This window comes from Staurois parvus, unplaced genomic scaffold, assembly GCF_062004578.1.
Source record: "Staurois parvus isolate SC_StPar_1 unplaced genomic scaffold, SC_StPar_1.0 ptg000708l, whole genome shotgun sequence".
Lineage (NCBI taxonomy): Eukaryota > Metazoa > Chordata > Amphibia > Anura > Ranidae > Staurois > Staurois parvus.
Genome location: NW_028318504.1, coordinates 369,689 through 384,420, shown reverse-complemented (window position 1 = coordinate 384,420; position 14,732 = coordinate 369,689). Strand labels below are relative to the sequence as shown.

Sequence of the window (14,732 nt, the reverse complement as noted above, 5' to 3'; positions counted from 1 at the left end):
AAATCGTGTCCCATCGACTTCAATGCAAAAATGCCCTCTATTTCCATTCAAAAACACCCCCTATTGACTTCCATGCAAAAATCGTATCCTATCTATTTCAATGCAAAAATCGCATCCCATCGATTTAAATTTCAAAGCCGCATCCCATTGACTTTGGAGCAAAGCCGCGTCCCATTGACTTTGGTGCAAAGCCGTGTCCCATTGACTTTGGTGCAAAGCCGTGTCCCATTGACTTTGGTGCAAAGCCGTGTCCCATTGACTGCAATGCAAAAATGGCCCCCATTGACGTCAATGCAAAAATGGCTCTATTTAGGTTTTTAGTTTCATTTTAATTTCTGTCCAATTGTGTGATACTTTCAAAACAAGTTATTTTATGTTTACTGGATTGTAGGTTTTGAATCCATATTCCTCTACATTTATTCATTCAAAAGTTGGATACAATTATATATATAAATGTTTTGTTTTTTTAAATGTCCAGTTTGGTCTCCCACCCAGCGCAGCCAGAATTTTCAGTTCAGAATCTTCATTTCAGTGCATCACTAATTTACTGTATACTAAGTGTTGTCATCACCGGCTCACAGACCAGAGATGACATCACAAGGAATGGAAACGGAAAGGCTTTATGTAAGAATCCCAATTCCATGTTGATGACGGGGGGGGGGGGGGGCCCTCGCTCGGGTCACGTCTCACCAATCTCACGGTGACATTGGGGGAAATGTTGTCATTCCAAGCAGGGGCAGACTGACCATTTGGAAACTCGGGCACCTGGGGCACATTCTCTGCCTCTCTTGCCTAGTGTTCTAAGTCCCAACCTGCTGCTTATGGCTGCCCGGCATGAGGATAGCCTTAAACATGGCTGTTTCTTCCCAGGACCACTAACCTCACACTGTCACCAGAGGTAAGTATGCTATGCAGTGTTTGTGGGTATGCATGTGATTATATTGTGCATATGGATATAAAAGTGTGTGTGTATAAAGTATATTGCAGTGCTATGCATAAGGGGCTAGAAGGGGGGAAAAGAAAAAAAAAAAAAAAAAAAGATACTGGGGTGCATATACTTTTGACTACTGCACTGTGTGGGGTACATTCTCCTGACCCTTACAGACACATCTAACCCCTGCAAGCTGTACATTACATACATCTGATCCCTGAAATTGGTGCTTAACCACTCCTGACCAGGGGCGGACTGACCATGTGGAAACTCGGGCACTGCCCGAGGGCCCGGGGTCAGTAGGGACCCCATGTGATGCCCCTGGTACCTTTTTCGAGTTTGGGCAAAGACACAGGGGCCCCATGATTCCCTATTGCCCGGGGGCCTCAAGAGTTGTCAGTCCGCCCCTGATTCCAAGCAATCCCCATCACCCGCCGTCCTCCCTGCTTCATACATAGTCAGACCAGAGAATCTGCCACCGAAATACGATGAACTGTCCGAGCTGCCAGCCAGGATCCATACCCACCCCTGCCAGACAACGCAGCCAGGATCCATACCCACCCCTGCCAGACAGCGCAGCCAGGATCCATACCCACCCCTGCCAGACAGCGCAGCCAGGATCCATACCCACCCCTGCCAGACAGCGCAGCCAGGACCTCAACCGTCTTCTGCCGGCTCTAGATAAAGCGATAAAGCCTTGACAAAGACTGCCACAGCCTATGATTGGATAGTGAAGGAGCAGAACACGATGATCGGTTAGCTCTCTGTGCTCTGTAATAATGCCTGACTGTCTTCAATGCTGCCCTCTCCTCTCCTCGTCTTGTACAGTCCAGCATACCACGGACCATACACTATACAATCTGATTGTACAATCCACCATACACTATACAATCTGATTGTACAATCTCCTTTAGATCCACCATCACCTATGGAGTGCCAGAGCCTGCCTGAATTAAAAGGAATGGAATTGGTTGTTTAGTTTTGTCCTCTAAGCAAGGCTGTACAGAGATTGTACAATCAGATTGTACAGAGTATGGCCAGTGTAAAGCAAGACTAAATGTGAAACTTTACTTTCTGAATTTTGGATAGAGTAAGGGAGGGTTATAACCCCGGCAGTGAATTCTTCCCCATCTTTGTTCCCTTGGGAGATTTCCCTTCACTTCCTGTCCCACAGCCAAACAGGAATTGAAAGGAAATCTCTGGTTGTCACCAGTGTCCCCATCGGAAGATTTCCCCTCTATTACTTTTCTGGGGACAACTTAAACTTTGGGATTTTTTTTTACCCTTCGCTGTCAGTGATAACAGTCACCAGAACAATGAGGGTGAATCTCCCTGACGGGGACACAGACAGCGAGCAACACCAGACAGGGGTCCCAGTCCCTCCTCACCACCTGAACACGCCGACCCCCAGCGGTGAGCACTGCATGCGGGTGTAGCGTGGCCCCATTCACCGCAATGGGTGTGACATGTCGCTTCGTGTCTGATGCAGCTGCAAAGCATCCCATGTGTACAGCCCTGAGCGACTGCTTGCCTTTCCTTAGATTGGGGGAGATCCACAGCTCAGCTGCCTGCTTTTACCGCCCATGTGCCCTTAGGGTGTAACATGAACCATAGTCGGAGTCTGCAGCACCTACACCCCTACCCCCCTCCCTCCAGCCTTCCCACCGAATGCCTGCACCTCCATATACATGGAGGAATAATATGCAGGAGCCAGGGCATTGCACTCGGGATCCACCACTCGCCCGGGATCCACCACTCACTTGGGAACCACCACTCGCCCGGGATCCACCACCCCCTCGGTTTTCACCTGGTGATCTGGCCAGTAACACACCTCCTGTATTAGAGCGCCCTCACTCTGGATGGAGGAGCACATAATACTTTTTAGCTTTTTGGTTAAATACGGCTTTAAAGTGGACTCTGGATGAAGGAGCACAGAAGGCACAGCAGAGCGCAGCATGGTCAGTTTCGGGGGAGGGCAGTGTTGGATGTACTAGCAGATTTAGATACGCTAACAAACTGGAGCCAACCTCCAGCTAATACTTCATAAGCAGTTACAGCATTTTTTTTTTCCTTTGGGAATAAAGCCTAAAAGTTATACTTACTACACCCTGTCCTCTGATGTTCTGGAAAACTACCCCTCAACCCTTCCCCCCACGTTCAGCGGTGGACTGTTCCTGACATCCTCATGTCTGGAGCCAGTCTATGGGCGTGATGACGTCAGGAACAGCCCATTCACAAGACCACTAGCGTGTGTGTGCGTGTTGGGGGCGGGGGGGGGGTGAGTTCAGGAGCGGCGGGAACCAGTCTTGCACTCAGAGGATCAGGTAAGTATATCTCAGCTTTACGAACCCCTAGACAAAAACGGCCATTTCACCCATGCAGCACGGGCACAGGGAAAACAACGTTTTTCCCCAGATTTCTTCTTTAAAGTGTTACTGAACCCACAGCAGTACAATCAGTCTGTATATGCAGGAAAGCATGCTTGTTATACTCACTGTGGAATCTAAGGGGTTAATCATCTGCATTGTGTAAAAACGCCGTTTGATCCCAACTTCTCTGATCCTCCCCTTCTTCCAATGCCCCCTCTTATCTCCTGATAAGACATATGGTATGGAGACACTCTGCACATGCTCAATTTGGTGTGTATTGCTAGAGATTTTTTTTTTTCTTGGGAGAGTGCATGTGATCAGCACGGGGCCAATCAGCACTGGTTAGACAGAGGTCAGGGGTTCTGCATCCTCCTACAGCAGAATGAAATCTCCTCCTACAGGCTTTAACCAGTGCTCTGCTGGACACTGATAGAAGTTACAAGACTTCTCTAACTGCTGATGAGAAAAGGTATTTAGCTGTTTATATTTACTAAAATAATTGCATTTCAATGTTCTGTGTACTGTGGGAGATCAGATATCGCGAACGCAGGGCCCGGGGAGAGCGGATATAGCGAACGCAGGGCCCGGGGAGAGCGGATATAGCGAACGCAGGGCCCGGGGAGAGCGGATATAGCGAACGCAGGGCCCGGGGAGAGCGGATATAGCGAACGCAGGGCCCGGGGAGAGCGGATATAGCGAACGCAGGGCCCGGGGAGAGCGGATATAGCGAACGCAGGGCCCGGGGAGAGCGGATATAGCGAACGCAGGGTCCGGGGAGAGCGGATATAGCGAACGCAGGGTCCGGGGAGAGCGGATATAGCGAACGCAGGGTCCGGGGAGAGCGGATATAGCGAACGCAGGGTCCGGGGAGACCGGATATAGTGAATGCAGGGTCCGGGGAGACCAGATATAGTGAATGCAGGGTCCGGGGAGACCAGATATAGTGAATGCAGGGTCCGGGGAGACCAGATATAGTGAATGCAGGGTCCTGGGTTTAGGAGCACTAACTCTCCTAGAAGCCAGCAATGTTTTTTCAGAAATAACGCCTTCCACTTGTAAATGTGTCTAAAGCTTTTACAATCGTTTACAGGTGTCAAGCACTTGGAATGTTAATTCATTTCATTGGCCAAAATAAATAATCTATTCTGCCCACTGAAATACATTAACGTTCAACCGCTAAACATGCCTAGCGTTAGCACGCATTTAGGTGCGTTTTGAGGCATTTACAAGTGTTTTTTCTGCCCAAGCTCTGCTGCTCCTGGGACGCACTAGCAGAGGGGTTTCTTCCTGCCTCTAAACACTGCTAATAGTCTATGTGTGCACAGACACATAGGATAGCATGGAGGGAGATTAGAGGCAGGAAAAAAAAAAAAAGGAAAACACCCAACGCCCCTCAGAGCAGCTGTAAAAACGTCCAGTGTGCATGAGGCCTTAAAGCCGAGCTCCAGTCTCCAGCAGGGAGAAAAAAAAGCCATTCACCTGTCCTGTGATCCAGCGGGGTCCTCACCTGGTAGCAGGGGCGGACTGACCATTTGGAAACTCAGGCACTGCCCGAGGGCCCGGGGTCAGTAGGGGGCCCCATGAGATGCCCCTGGTACCCTTTTCAAAGGCTTTTTTGAGTTTGGGCAAGGACACAGGGGCCCCATGATCCCCTATTGCCCGGGGGCCCCATGAGTTGTCAGTCCGCCCCTGGCCTGATAGCATTAGCTGTATAAGGTCATGTTAAAAATGCAAGTTTTTCCTTTTTTTTTTTAATTGTTTTTGCATTAGCATTTAGCCGTGTTAAGCCACGTTAGCATTTTTTTGGCTCAAAAACACCGGTTTGCTGCATGTACCAGCATTAGAGTGTTTTTACAGCTTAAAAAAAAAAAAAAAAAAAAAAAAAAAAACACACAACACACACGTGCAAACCCATTAGTTCTGCGTTTTTTTTTTTTCCCAGCCAAAAAGTGCTGATTAACCCCTTCACACCTAACCCTAGGTTCACACCTAAGTGTTTTCCGCAGCGGTTTGCATTTTGCAGAAACAGTCCGTTTAACATGACTTCCTATGGGACACGTTCACATCTTTGCATTTTCACCCGGTGCGTTCTTTGCAAAAGGTCAGGGACTTTTTTGAACGCAAAAAGTTTCATTTTTGGTTCTGTAGACTTCAATAGAAATGTTGCAGAAAACCAGGTATTACGTTTTTGATGTGTTTTAAATCTGCCTAGCATCAAGGAAAAAACAAAAAGAAGCGCAAAATGCAGCAAAGACGCAGCAAACACGCAGGTGCAAAAACACAAAACGCAATGCAGAAATGGGTTAAACGCAAACTGCTCAGGTGTGAACCTAGCCTAAGGGGAAAACAAATCTAAATGCCTAAGCACAATTTTGCAACCGACCATATCATCACCGACCATATCATCACAACTACTTTGTACATCCAGGTGAATTATACCGCGTTATTTTCAGGACAAATTTGGCTTTTATTTGGAGGTAAATGGTAATGGATATTTACTGATTTTTTTTTATTATTATCCAAGGAAAACTGGCCCAAAAAAATAGTAAAAAAAAAAAGTTTTTAATTTCTTGCTACCACCATAACCTATCACCAAAGAAAAACCCCAAAAAAATGTCTCCAGCTCCCAACAATCGCAGCGATACCACAAGTGTGTATGTTAGTTGTTGTTTGTACCTGTAGTACGGGCCAGAAACAATAGTGCCCATTTTACTTTTTTTTTTTTAATCCTGCCACTAACTGACACTGATACAAATTTAAAAAAATTAAAAATAAATAAAAAAAAGTGACCATGACCCTTGACCCAAACACTGACCCTGGCATTGACCTATATCAAACCTTGATCTAGGTGTTTTTATTTTAATTTATATATTTTTTTAACATACTTTTTTTTTCTCTCTGAAAGGACAGAGAGATACAATGCACCTCTCCTCCATTCAGAGAAAGAAAACACAGGGGCGGGCTTCACAATGACTGATCACTGTGATAGCCAATCAGAGGCTATCACAGCGATTATGAAACCTGGAATTGAGAGTTCTGGGTCCCAATTGTTAGAATGGGACCCTGAACTCTCAGTGACACCTCGTTTTTTGTCCTGGGAGCACGCTCCCAGCACAAAGTCAGGTACAGGGGCAGACTGACCATTTGGAAACTTGGGCACTGCCCAAGCGCCCTTGGTCAGTAGGGGGCCCCATGAGATGCCCCTGGAACCTTTTTCATAGGCTTTTTTGAGTTTGGGCAAGGACACAGGGGCCCCATGATCCCCTATTGCCCGGGGGCCCCATGAGTTGTCAGTCCGCCCCTGGTCAGGTATGCAAATTAGCATCCCCCGCAAAAAAAAAAAAGCCCAGCTCTGAGAGGCCGCTAAGTTGCGTACGTTCAGCACCAAAAGGGTTAAAGCCTCTGTGTGCATTGACACCTAGGAGAGCATGCTGGGAGTTTACTGGCCGTAGAGAAGCCAAAACCATCCGCTGTAAAAGCGCCCGGTGCATGAGGCCTAAGTGTGGGCACCCGGCAGTGACAGCTTGCGGCTTCACACCCGGGTGCCGCCCTCTGAACATCCACAAGCAGAGCTATGCCTTGTGAATGGTCCCGCAGACTTCTGGACTTCCGGAAAACTGTGGGGGTGGGGAGGAGGAGAACTTCCATTTCCGATCGCTTGGGCAATCACAGCGAAAGTGGGAGCGGGCACCTGTCCAAATTGGGTACCAATCCTTAACAGGACGAGGCTTTAAAGCAAAACTTCTCCTTTTGGGTGGAGCTCCACTTTAAGGTTTTATATAAATAAATAAAAGCTGATCATTGTAAGCACCCGTCAGTGGTAAATGGTTTGTCTCAACCCTGTAAATGATACATTTGCAGAAGAACTTGTTATGTTGAAAAAAAAAAAAAAAAAAAAAAAAAAAGGAAAAGGGACTTGCCGGCCAGATCACCAGGTGAAAAATAAGACAGAAAGCTTGAAGCTGGGTTCACAGTGATGCGGTGCGGCACATCGGATGTGATTCACACAGGAACCTCACCGCACCACTGTGCAAACCACATGCAATTTCTGTGTGGTACAATTTGAGCCATATATTTTGTATGGCTCAAAATCGCACCAAAAAAGTGCAGGACCCTTTTTTTGTCCTCACCAGAATCGGATCACATGGGTGTTCACATACATGCGATCAGATTCTGCACATCGCACCACGTTTTGTGAACTGATTTCAGGGTGTCGTTAACTTAAATTACACACCCCAAGTGGTTGGTGTGAACGGGGTGCGATTATGACACGGAACCAGCGTGAATTCCGCACTGCATCAGTGTGAACCCAAGCTGAAAACGCAAAAATAATGCAGCCACCATGTCTAAGAATTGGTAAGCTGCCCTATTGAATGTTTGCATTTGGGTTTAATACATCTTTAATTTCCATATGAACAAAACAGGCATTTTTATGATCTTGCACACATTGTTGCACCCTAAAAGTCTCGACAAATGCTGACAATGAGATGAATGTGGCACGCAACTACAAACACACCCAAAAGCACAATGTGATGAATACTAAAAAAAAAAAATAAATAAATAGAAAAATAAAAAACAAAAATGGACATATTAGCCAAAAACACAATGGGGCTCATTTTCTAAAACTGGAGAGTGCAACATCGGGTGCAGCTGTGCATAGCAGCCAATCGGCTTCTCTCTTCAGTTTGTTCAGTTAAGCTTTGGCAATAAAACCTGGAAGCCGATTGGTTTCTCCGCAGAGCCGCACCAGAGATTCTGTGTGCACCAGTTTTAGTAAATCTGGGGTGCAATACAAAAAAAAAAAAAAAAGAAAAAGACACCACCTTGCCGGTGCGTCCTCTGCAGCTTCCCTCCGTTCAGCGTGATGGAGCTGTAGAGTGGCGTACAAATCACGCAGAAAAGATACACAAAGCATCAGAATCTTTTAACAGAACGGATTTCGGTGGGTTATACTCATCGCTATTTCTGGTGACAACATGCTGGGGAGTCACCCTGAATAATTAAAGTAGCCCAACAGTTCCCTGCAGGAACAGCCTCAGCCTCACGGGTCCAAGCGCTGCACGCTGCAGCAGACGGATGTCCTTGTCACTCGAGACTGAACCAACTGCCATACAGGGGGGGACCAGTTCTCCAATGAAAATCTTTTCACATCCAGACCCCATTCATACTGTGGCGGTATGAAGAAAAGCATGATTACCTACATGATGGACACACATAGGCGCGCACTGCGTACAACCAGCTCTCCCTATGATGAATCCTGGCCAGCGCTACCACCTGCAAATCCCTGACACTTCCACAGAGCGCCCACCCCCCCAGAGCTGTATGAATGGTCCAAGCCTGCATTCACCTTCAGCAGGCTCCACATGGAAGCCTGATAAACATAAACAGTAGAGGGAAAGAGCGGGAGGGCTGGGCATGCCAAGAGGGGCATGGCGCACAGCACGGCATGCAAAAGAGGCACGGCAACATCACATGCAAAGGGCGGATCAAAGAACGATGCATGCAGGAGCGATGGAAGATTTTATGCAAAATGCCCAGAACAGAGAAAGATGCAGGAAGGAGATATCAAAGCAAAAAAAAAAAAAAAAAAAAAAAAAAAAGAAGATATTCAAGCCCTGCGCCAACCGCATAAATCCTGTATAATAATCATTCCAAAAGGCAGAACAAAAAAAGGCACAAGCTGGTCAGCAGGAATAGAGAATAAAACCCTTTATTGTTAACCATTTCAAACCAATGCAAGGCATGTAAAAAAAAAAAAAACACACAAAACAAGAAAGCAAAACAAAAGCAAAACAAAAAAACAAAAGCAAAACAAAAAAACAAAACAAAAGCAAAACATGCTCCCCTGGATGACACATTTCAACCACATGGATCTGTCAAGTCCAAAGATCTATTTGTCCGAAATGCGTCATCCGGAGGAGGTGATTGGTGTATTAGCCTTGCATTGTTTACAGGTGGATGATAATAAAGGATTTGGTGTCATATCCCAGGATCTTGATGAAGAACTTATGGCTTTGTAATTGGAGACATGGAGGAGCACGTGGATCGCACGCCCTAGAATTAAATTCCCTAAAGGGTGAGCTGGATTGGACATTTATCTAGAGCGGTCTTTCTCAATCTTTTTACCCTACAGGAAGCCCTGAAATTATTTGCAGGTCTCAGGAAGCCCCTACTAAAACCTATTTGTCAAGGGTCATTGGAAAAAGGCCCCCTACATTGGTGGCCAGTAGGAAGAATACCCCTCTTACATCGATGGTCAGTAGGAAGAATGTCCCCTTACAATGGTGGTAGGACAGAAGAATGTCCCCCCCACATTGGTGGTCAGCAGGAAGAACGGCCCCCTTACATTGGTGGTCAGTAGGAAGAACGGCCCCCTTACATTGGTGGTCAGTAGTAAGAATGCCCCCCCTACATTGGTGGTCAGTAGGAAGAATGCCCCCCCTACATTGGTGGTCAGTAAGAAGAATGTAACCCCTATATTGGTGATCAGTAGGAAGGATGCCCCCTTACATTGGTAGTCAGCATGGAGAACGCAACCCTTACAATGGTGGTCAGTAGGAAGAATCCCCCCTTATATTGGTGGTCAGTAGAAGGAATGTCCTCCTTACATTGATAGTCAGATGGAAGAATGTCCCCTTACAATGGTGATCAGTAGGAAGAATCCCCCCCCCCCCCCACATAGGTGGTCAGTAGGAAGAAAGGCCCCCTTACATTGGTGGACAGTAGGAAGAACATCCCCCTTACATTGGTGGACAGTAGGAAGAACGTCCCCCTTACATTGGTGGACAGTAGGAAGAACGTCCCCCTTACATTGGTGGACAGTAGGAAGAACGTCCCCCTTACATTGGTGGACAGTAGGAAGAACGTCCCCCCCTTACATTGGTGGTCAGTAGGAAGAACGCCCCCTTTACATTGGTGCTCAGTAGGAAGAAGGCCCCCCCCCTTACATTGGTGGTCAGTAGGAAGAACGCCCCCCCCTTACATTGGTGGTCAGTAGGAAGAACGCCCCCCTTACATTGGTGTTCAGTAGGAGAAATACAACCCTTACAGACAACTGACAAGACTATTGGTGCCATGTTGTTGGCTTTGCCAGGTGGAGTCAGCCATTGAACCATCAGATGGTAGATCAATCAGCCTCATCTGGAGGAACCCTGGCCGACAATGGCTGACCTAGAGAAAAGAGGGACACCAGTAAATTCAGTAAGCCATGACTCCTGGGTTTCAGTTTTCTGCAGATGCACTGAGCAAAGTTGGTGACAGACGGACAATTTTCAAGAACAATCAAAAATGTGTTCCTTCCATCTGCGGAGTAAATTTAGCAAACTTTTCATGGTCGGCTACTGTCACCAATCAATGAGCTTTCAGCAGCAGATATTGGTCAACATCTATCCAATGATAATTCACAAAACGTGAAATCTGAACAGGAGGTGCGTGCAACACTGGACCCTCCACAGACATTCCCACTTGTCACACTATATCTACCTGCAATGATCACACATTCATTATTGTTGGTTGAATCATCCAAAGCCTCAGAAACAAAAATGAAACCTGTCCAGCCTCGGGATGGATGATAGATTGCAGATGGTGACTGGTCTATCCCGGTACAATCACTCTGCCAGGCAAAGAATAGATGGCCAAGCCAAAGCTGGAGAACATCTCCCAGGATGGAGCACAGCTACACCACTCCATGTGGAGGGACACGACGGAGCACAGCTACACCGCTCCATGTGGAGGGACACGACGGAGCACAGCTACACCGCTTCATGTGGGAGGGACACGACAGAGCACAGCTACACCGCTTCATGTGGGAGGGACACGACGGAGCACAGCTACACCGCTTCATGTGGGAGGGACACGACGGAGCACAGCTACACCACTTCATGTGGAGGGACACGACGGAGCACAGCTACACCGCTCCATGTGGGAGGGACACGACGGAGCACAGCTACACCGCTCCATGTGGGAGGGACACGACGGAGCACAGCTACACCGCTCCATGTGGGAGGGACACGACGGAGCACAGCTACACCGCTCCATGTGGGAGGGACACGACGGAGCACAGCTACACCGCTCCATGTGGAGGGACACGACGGAGCACAGCTACACCGCTCCATGTGGAGGGACACGACGGAGCACAGCTACACCGCTCCATGTGGAGGGACACGACGGAGCACAGCTACACCGCTCCATGTGGAGGGACACGACGGAGCACAGCTACACCGCTCCATGTGGGAGGGACACGACGGAGCACAGCTACACCGCTCCATGTGGGAGGGACACGACGGAGCACAGCTACACCGCTCCATGTGGGAGGGACACGACGGAGCACAGCTACACCGCTCCATGTGGGAGGGACACGACGGAGCACAGCTACACCGCTCCATGTGGGAGGGACACGACGGAGCACAGCTACATCACTCCATGTGGGAGGGACACGACGGAGCACAGCTACACCACTCCATGTGGGAGGGACACGACGGAGCACAGCTACACCACTCCATGTGGGAGGGACACGACGGAGCACAGCTACACCACTCCATGTGGGAGGGACACGACGGAGCACAGCTACACCGCTTCATGTGGAGGGACACGACGGAGCACAGCTACACCACTCCATATGGATGGACACGACGGAGCACAGCTACACCACTCCATGTGGGAGGGACAGAGGGACACGACGGAGCACAGCTACACCACTCCATGTGGACGGACACGACGGAGCACAGCTACACCACTCCATGTGGACGGACATGACGGAGCACAGCTACACCACTCCATGTGGAGGGACAGAGGGACACGACAGAGCTAACTACACAAGACTGGGACATGGTGGCTTCTACTCAACAATACACGTCATTGAGCCAACAATGGGGTGGGTGGTGTTGAGGTGTCAGGGAGGGACAAACACATAGCGGGGATGGCAATCAGGGCAGAGCGGGTGAGTGCAGAGAGATGGGAGTACAGAACAGCAGAGAATGGCACCAGCAGGATCTGCAATGGGATGAGGCCTGGCTGCCATCTACAGGGAATAGGTCCACAGACACATCTCTTACCAGTCACCTATATAGAGAGTATGGAAGAGAGCGGGCACTGCACCGAGCGCCACCTTCCACAGGGGGGCAGACAGAAATCCAGGCTCACCGTCCCCTCCAACCCACATCACTCCATACATCGCCACTGCATATGTCCTCTGCTCTACTGAGCATTACATGTACTAGGCTCTATACCCCCCCCCATATACCAGGCTCTATACCCCCCACATATACCAGGCTCTATACCCCCCCATATACCAGGCTCTATACCCCCCACATATACCAGGCTCTATACCCCCCCACATATACCAGGCTGGATACCCTCCATATACCAGGCTCTATACCCCCCACATATACCAGGCTCTATACCCCCCCATATACCAGGCTCTATACTCCCCCCATATACCAGGCTCTATACCCCCTCCATATACCAGGCTCTATACCCCCCCATATACCAGGCTCTATACCCCCTCCATATACCAGGCTCTATACCCCCCCATATACCAGGCTCTATACCCTCACATATACCAGGCTCTATACCCTCACATATACCAGGCTCTATACCCCCCCCATATACCAGGCTCTATACCCCCCCCCATATACCAGGCTCTATACCCCCCCCCATATACCAGGCTGGATACCCTCCATATACCAGGCTCTATACCCCTCCATATACCAGGCTGTATACCCCTCCATATACCAGGCTCTATACCCCCCCATATACCAGGCTGTATACCCCTCCATATACCAGGCTCTATAACCCCCCCCATAAACCAGGCTCTATACCCCCCCATAAACCAGGCTCTATACCCCCCCCCCATATACCAGGCTCTATACCCCCACCCCATATACCAGGCTGGATACCCTCCCATATACCAGGCTCTATACACCCATATACCAGGCTGTACTCCCCCCATATACCAGGCTCTATACCCCCCCATATACCAGGCTGTACTCCCCCCCCCCATATACCAGGCTCTATACCCCCGCCCCATAAACCAGGCTCTATACCCCCCCCCATATACCAGGCTCTATACCCCCCCATATACCAGGCTTTATACCCCCGCCCCATATACAAGGCTGTACTCCCCCCATATGCCAGGCTTTATACCCCCCTCCATATGCCAGGCTATGCACCCCCCCCCCATATACAAGGCTGTACTCCCCGCATATACCAGGCTCTATACACCCTCCATATGCCAGGCTCTATACACCCTCCATATGCCAGGCTATGCACCCCCCAACCCCCCCCCCCCCATATACAAGGCTGTACTCCCCGCATATACCAGGCTCTACACACCCTCCATATACCAGGCTCTACACCCCCCATATACAAGGCTCTATCCCCCCCATATACCAGGCTGTACAGCCCCCCATAACAGGCTCCGTGCCCCCTGTGCGGAGCGGTGTCGGCACTCACCCGGTCCTGGACTCGGTGGGTCTCCGGTGATTAGATCCGGTTGCCGGTGTCTGTGTGCAGATCCGTGTCTGTGGGCGGGTCTGTACAAGCAGGGAGGGGCGGGGTCCCCGGGGAAGCCTCTATAGCGGACACACCGATCCCGGCCACACTCTCCGCACCATCTCTGATATTTTATTTTATGTTTTTAGGGCACGTAACATGGGAGAGCCGAACCCCCTCCTCCACCAATCACAGCACGAGGGTCTGGCCAGAGGGGAGGGCCAAGGGCGGGGCCAGTGCAGAGACTGGGACAGAAAGAGCCAGATTCATTCACTGACAGAGTGAGCCAGGAGGGATCATCCACAGAGAGACAGTGATCATCCACAGAGAGACAGTGATCATCCACACAGAGACAGTGATCATCCACAGAGAGACAGTGATCATCCACACAGAGACAGTGATCATCCACACAGACGGTGATCATCCACGCGGAGACGGTGATCATCCACAGAGAGACGGTGATCATCCACAGAGAGACAGTGATCATCCACACAGACGGTGATCATCCATGCGGAGACGGTGATCATCCACGCGGAGACGGTGATCATCCACAGAGAGACGGTGATCATCCACGCAGAGACAGTGATCATCCACGCAGAGACGGTGATCATCCACGCAGAGACGGTGATCATCCAGGCGAAGACGGTGATCATCCACAGAGAGACGGTGATCATCCACAGAGAGACGGTGATCATCCACACACAGACGGTGATCATCCACACAGAGACGGTGATCATCCACACAGAGACGGTGATCATCCACAGAGAGACGGTGATCATCCACACAGAAACGGTGATCATCCACACAGAGACGGTGATCATCCACACAGAGACGGTGATCATCCACACAGAGACGGTGATCATCCACACAGAGACGGTGATCATCCACACAGAGAGACGGTGATCATCCACACAGAGACGGTGATCATCCACAGAGAGACG

The 14,732-nt window shown here is 49.4% G+C and overlaps 1 protein-coding gene across 1 annotated transcript in view; it reads right to left on the bottom strand.

The window, feature by feature from the left end:
- Positions 1–13,915, bottom strand: part of RNF24 (ring finger protein 24) — a 163,565-nt gene extending 149,650 nt beyond the window's left edge. The window contains exon 1 of the mRNA XM_089653354.1: positions 13,753–13,915. The gene's annotated coding sequence lies outside the window, so the exon portion shown is untranslated. The remainder of the gene's footprint in view (positions 1–13,752) is intronic.
- Positions 13,916–14,732: the final 817 nt, after the last annotated feature.